Source organism: Puma concolor, chromosome E2 (genome assembly GCF_028749965.1).
Source record: "Puma concolor isolate L17-30 chromosome E2, mPumCon1.1.hap2, whole genome shotgun sequence".
NCBI classification, from domain to species: Eukaryota; Metazoa; Chordata; class Mammalia; order Carnivora; family Felidae; genus Puma; species Puma concolor.
Window position 1 is genome coordinate 53,547,128 of NC_141681.1, and position 6,467 is coordinate 53,553,594.

Genomic DNA, 6,467 nt, shown 5'->3' on the forward strand with positions numbered 1-6,467 from the left:
GAAGGGGGGGGCAGACGGGGGGCAGAAGGAAGGAGGGGACAAAGCTGGGGGAGGGGAGGACACCAGGATACGGGGAGAGCCCAGGCAGGAGCAGATGGTCCGTCCAGAGAGTGCAGGGGTGAAGGAGAAAGCAAAGGGGAGTGTCAGACAAACGGAAGGGGGGAGGAAAGAGGAGAGAAGCTCGCAGGGAGACCCGCGGAGAGAGGACAACAGAGGCAGAAATGGGGGAAAGCAGAGGGAGGCAGGAGAGAAGGAGGCCAGGTTGGAGGACAGAGGGAAAAAAAAAAAAAAAAGACGCATGGAAAGGAAAGGTATAGGAGGTAGGGAGAGAAGGAGCAACAGGGGAGTGATTTGAGAGTCCCCAAAGCCTGGATGCTTGGATCCCCTTGGCCTTCTGGTTGGTCATTTCCAGAAGAGACTGAATGGGGGAAGGGGTATGGGGGGAGGGGCGGAGGCTCTCCAGTGGGAGAAGGGAACAGTCTGGACTATTGTGCTTCAAGATCGGAATAAAACAGCATTATTTTGGTTTCTGTACTGAGTTCCTGGCTTCTCGGGGGAGGCGGGGAGGCCCAGACCTGGAGAGAAAGTCAGGTGGTCCAGAGGTCATTTCTATCGACAAGACCTCCTGGGGCCAGATGGCATGGAGGGGCCGGAAATGAGTAGATTCCCCCTGGCAGCTCGGGCCTCTTCCTCCCTCACCTGGACCGGTATGCCAAGGTGACAACTTGGCCGACGCCCGTGGAGCCTACCCTCAAATGACTAGCCCAGGCCAATCTCAGCCACGGTGCCAGCGATTGGTTTAACAAGGGGCACGTGACTGAATCCTGGCCAATGGGTCTGCTCAGGGTGGGAGGCTACTGAAGGTTCTCTCAGGCCTAGGAAGAGGCCCCAGGATGAGGGGGGGTCAGGCCTAGACCTGCTTGCCAGCCTCTTGATAGAGCCTGGGAATGAAGCCAGCGCTGAGGGTGACAGCTAAGAGATGCCCTCTATGATCCGCCCCCCTCCCAACACCCTGGGAGGTGGACATTGTGCCCATTCTCCAGCTGTGGAAATTAAGTCACAGAATTGCAGTGACTTGCCAATGGACACACAGCGGAGAGTCCCCCGTCCCCCGAGCCAAACCTCCACCTCTGCACTTACAATGGCTCCCATTTGTTTTTTTGAAAATGTTTATTTATTGAGAGAGAAAAAGACAGAGAGCAGGGGAGGGGCAGAGAGAGGGGGGGGGGGGAGGGAGAAAGAACCCTAAGCAGGCTCCCCCATTTCAGTGCAGAGCTGGACATGGGGCCCAAGCCCACAAACCATGAGATCGTGACCTGAGCCGAAATCAAGGGTCCGATGCTTAACCAACGGAGCCACCCAGGAACCCCAAGCCCTCAGTTTCTTGCTGTGGAAAATGGGGCTAAATACTAACTCTGCTACCGAAGCTGGTTGGAGAATTGAAAATAATGCCCTTATTCTCTCTAGTGCGTGCCAAGAACCCCGGTGATTGGTTGTCGTTATATACCGCCTCTCCCGTTCTCTTTTTGAGAGACTGAAGATGTGGGTTGACATTTGGTGACGCTGCATGGGGAGGGTCTCCCATTACTTGTTAGACCAGATCAACATCACGATAAAGGCCAGCGAATTCTTCCGAAAATGCACCACGCATGCGCTTGAGGCGGTCGGAAGCGCGTGAATGGACCCGCGGACGGCTGGGTGTCTGGCCCGAAGGATGAGGATCGCAGCACTAAGTGGGGAGGGGACAGCGATAGGGAGGTGGCGAAGTCTGGGGAGACACCGCTCGAATCTGAAAGGCACCAGGGGAGCCAGCGGCGCGGTCGGTCCCTAAACAGGGACGCCCTTCCTGTGTCACCCCCTCTTCGGGTAATGGTCTCGCCCGATTCTCGTTCCCTTCTGCCACTCCGGGACACACCAAGTTTCCAGCAGAGGGGTGGGAGAAGTGGGCCTGGGTACTGAAGGGACGTTTGGGCGGGCGGGACCTTTGTCGCGGAGGCCGGGGGTAAATGCTGGGGGGAAAGGGGGAGGAGACAAACGGGTCGAAACAATTGGAAGAGGGGAGGCCTTCGGGGGACCCAGGTTCGAAGGGCGGGGCGGGGCTTAGAAGACCTTTGCCAAGGAAAGAAGGCGGGGCCTCTGGCTGGGCGAGTTCACCGGGCGGGGAGGCGCGCGGTTGGAGTGGGCGGGTTCATTGTGAGTCCGGGTGAGGGGGGTGAAGTTGGTTGGGAGAGACCATCGTTTGTTTGGGGGGGATCCGGGCCGTGCTTGGGGGTGACCTCTGCGTGTGTAAGAGGGGGGAGGGTCCAGGTTGAGTGTGTGCCTCCGGAGCAGGTTTGAACTGTGCCTTGTAGCAGGAGTTGGATTCTGACCGAGGCTCTGAGAGGGCATAACAACAGGTGCTAGCGCCCCTTGGTGGAAGAGTTAAGTACCTACTTGCAGAAGGTAAGGACCACCGGCAAATATCTCGAGAGTTATGCTGGAGCGGGTGAGGGGAGCCTATCAAGGGGGCTGTCGCTGGCGTCGGCTGCTGGGGAGCCACGAGCAGGAGAGGGGCAAGATCAGCCTGGGGTGAAGACGGCCTTCTGGGGCCTTGTGGAGGGTGGACTGGAGTGGGGAGACTGGACAGGCGCTCTTAAGCTTCTCCCTCCCTCCTTGGGGCACCCGGGTGGCTCAGTGGGTTAAGAGTCGGCTTGAGCTCAGGTCATGACCTCACGGCTCGTGAGTTCGAGCCCCGCATCGGGCTGTGTGCTGACAGCTCGGAGCCTGGAACCTGCTTCGGATTGTGCGTCTCCCTCTCTCTCTCTGCCCCTCCCCCGCTCATGCTCTGTCTCTCTGTCTCAAAAATCAATAAAACATTAAAAAAAAAAAAATTCTGCCCCCCTCGCCCGCTCACGCTCCCTCTCCCTCTCCAAAAGAAAAAGAAAACTGTTGGATACAGCGCATTTTAAATTCTTGTGCGCGAGGTGTGTTCATGAACACGGGTGCATTTCAACTGGTTTTGATGAACCCTCATCCGACATACTTAGTATTTTACTTGTTTATTTTCTGCTGGGCCACAGTAGAGGGGAGGGAGGTCACTGCTCTATTACCAGAATCCAGGGCAGTGCACGGCACATGGCCGGCAGTCAGGCTGTTGAATGGTGAGGAGTGTCCCCTCCCCCAGAACTCCTGACTCGGGAATTGTGGGTGACGCGCAAATTTGAGCCCGCTTCACCCGCCTTTCCCCACGATGCCGATGGGGGCGCTCTGAGCATCACATTTTGATCCAGACCAACCCCCTCGTTTCTCGGGTGAAGAAATTGAGGTCCAAGAGACATGTTGACTTGCCTGAGGTCAGGCAGCACGTTGACAACAGAGGAAGCAGCCTGGCCTGGGCTCCAGCCCAGGAGAGGCTGGTCATTGCTAAGTGCAGGAGTCATTCCTGCACCTCCCTGGGCCCTCGGGTCTCCATCTGGCAAATGAGGAGGGTTCATCATCACAGAGGGGCGGGACATCATGGGGTCACGTTTTGCCCCTCCCTCTTACTAGCTGTGCGATCTTATGTAGATATTTCTTAATCCCTGTGCCTCAGTTTGCTCATCTGTCAGATGGGGGTAATAAAAGTCCCCACCTCATAGGCTGAGTTCGGTGAGTTAATACCCATGAATTGCTCAGAACAGTTCCTACAGCCTCGTAAGTATCCAATAAATACTAGCCAGTCGCATTATCTCCAACACTGCCACAAGAGGTGTGCGAATATCCCCCATAGGCGGGTGAGGGTGAATTTGTGAGGGCCGGCTTTAGAGCCCGAGTTTCCCGGATTCAGATCTCGACTCACTTCCAAACTCTGTGACCTCGGGCACGTGAATTGCCCTCTCTGAGCTTCAGTTACCCTGCAGATGGCTGGGTTATTGTGAGCACGCAGTAGGTACCTAGGTATACAGAAAGCGCCAAATAAATGCCAAGTATGTATCCCTCTGTGTTCAGAGTCTCGCTGCAAACGGCATGTATTAGTTCCTTATGGCTGCTGTAATAAATGACGACAAACTTCAGAAGTTTGAAGTCCGTTTCCCTAGGGCCGAAATCAAGATGTTCGCAGGGCTGTGCGCCCTTTGAATCTCTAGGGGAGAGGCCGTCTGCTTCCCTTTTCAGCTTCTAGAACTTCATCCCTCACAACCCTTGGCTCCGGCCCCTTCTTCCACCTTCAGAGTCAACAGAGGAGCATCTCGGTTCCTTGATCCCGTCGCCTTCACTGCATCGAATCTCCCTCTTATAAGAACACTTGTAGACATTTAGAGCCACTGAGATGATCCAGGATAATCTCCCCATGTCAAGACGCTTAATTTCATCCTACCTGCATAGTCCTTGTTTCCAAAGTCACAAGCACCTGAATATAGTTGGAGGCCATCACTCAGCCTACCACATGGCGGAAAACCCAAGCCAAGCTTGCTGAAGCAACAAAAGGTAATTTATTGCCTCACGCAACCAAAAAGTTAAGGAGGGGATGCTTCAGGCACAGCTAGATCTAGGTGCTCATCCAGAAGCTGTCCCTGCCTTCTCTGGGAGCTGTTTGTGTCTATGACAATTTCATTGCCAGGCTGACTCTACTCCCGGTGGATGCGGAAAGGTGGACGCGGTCAGCCCCAGGTTCACATCCAAAGATAAGTGCCGTGGAGAAAAGTAAAGCCAGGTAGGGCAAGACAGAAGGGTAGCGTGAGTTTCCATTTGAAATAGGTGGTGAGGAGAGACCTCTAGTGAGAAATGACATTTGAACAAGGACCTGACCCAGATGAGGGGGAAGCCAGGCCGCTGTCTTGGGGAAGAGGGTTCCAGACAATGAGTCCGTTGAAGAGCCTTGAAGCCAATGTGGTCAGAGCCTAGTGAGCCAGCAGGAGAGGGGGAGAGAGGAGAGAGCCCAGAGGGAACGCAGGGGGGTCACGCGGGGCCTCCTGAGTCCTGCTGAGGACCTGGGCATTTCTTTGAGTTAGAGGGGACAATGCGGGAGGGCTCTGGGCTGAGGAGGCACGTGAACTGACCTAGGTGTTAACAGGCACACTCTGGGGAGCCTACCTGGGGGTCGAGGACTGAGGCGGGAGATCCAGACAGGCAACAGGCGTCCTCGCTTGGGGTCAGAGAGGATTTGAGCTTAGGGGAGGCGGCCGGGGAGAGAGTGAGAAGTAGCCGGATTCTGGACGTACTTTCCGGATAGAGCCAACATCGGAGGGATTCGATGAAGGGGTATGAGCGGGAGGAGCAGGTTTCTGCCCTGCAGGTGTGGGATGGAGATGACCAGGGACTGAGCCCTCTCTCCTCTCCCAGGCGCCCGGAGGAGGCGGGGCGGAGGCTCCGGCCCTGGTGCAGCTCGTCCACGAACACCGGGCGTACTCGATCCCTCGCCGGGTCCCCGACGCCGCGGCCGAGGCGCGTCTCCGCCAAAGTGGCGGCGCCCGGCTCTCTCGTCCCCGGCTCTGAGGTCCGGGCGGGGTGGTTTGGCCGCGAGGCCTGCGGGAAAGCCTTCAAGCGCGCGTGGAAGCTGCTGAGCCAGGAGGTGGTGCACACGGCCGCGCCCTCAAGCGCCACTCGACTGCAAGGTGCACGGGGACGAGCGGCTAGCGCTGTGCTGCCTGCGGCAAGCGCTTTACGCTGGGCCCGCAACGTGTAGGCGGGAGAGGTGGGCGGGGCTAGGGGCGGAGACAGGAGTGGGTGGCCGGGGAGAGGCGGGGCCTGAAGGAAAGGGGCCGGGCGGGAAGCGAAGGTGGGAGGGGCCTGAGGGAAAGGGGCCGCACAGTGGATGCGGGGCGGGCGGAGCCTGGTAGAAAGGGGCCGGGCGGTGGATCGGAGGTGGGCGGGGCCTGGGGGAAAGGGGCGGACGGTGAATCTGAGGTGGGCGGGGCCTGCGGGAAAGAGGCCGGGCCGTGGGCCGGAGGTGGGCGGGGCCTGATGGAAAAGGGCCGGGCGGTGAATCTGAGGTGGGCGGGGCCTGGGGGAAAGGGGCGGATGGTGAATCTGAGGTGGGCGGGGCCTGCGGGAAAGAGGCCGGGCCGTGGGCCGGAGGTGGGCGGGGCCTGATGGAAAAAGGCCGGGCGGTGAATCTGAGGTGGGCGTAACTAGAAGTTGAAATGTTTTTCATTGATTCATGGCCCCTTGTGGTTCATGTTCTGCAAAACGTTACTTCACAACTTTTGCCTGTTTTGAACCAGGGGTTTTATTTTTGGATATTGATGCCCAATGCTTGTTTTGTATATTATAACAATAATCTGCTGTTCACATCTTTTAGTTTGTGGATTATTTATCTGACTCTGATTCTGAATCTTAACACACTCAGATGTATCTATCTGACTCATCATTTTGTGCTTTTGAATTTTTTCTAATTAAGATTTTTCCGGTTTTGTTGGGAAATTTTTAAAGTTAAAATTCAAATTCAAGTTTGCTTCAACTTCAAGTTAAAGATACAAAAAATTACAAATTACCATTGTTCCCACTAGCAC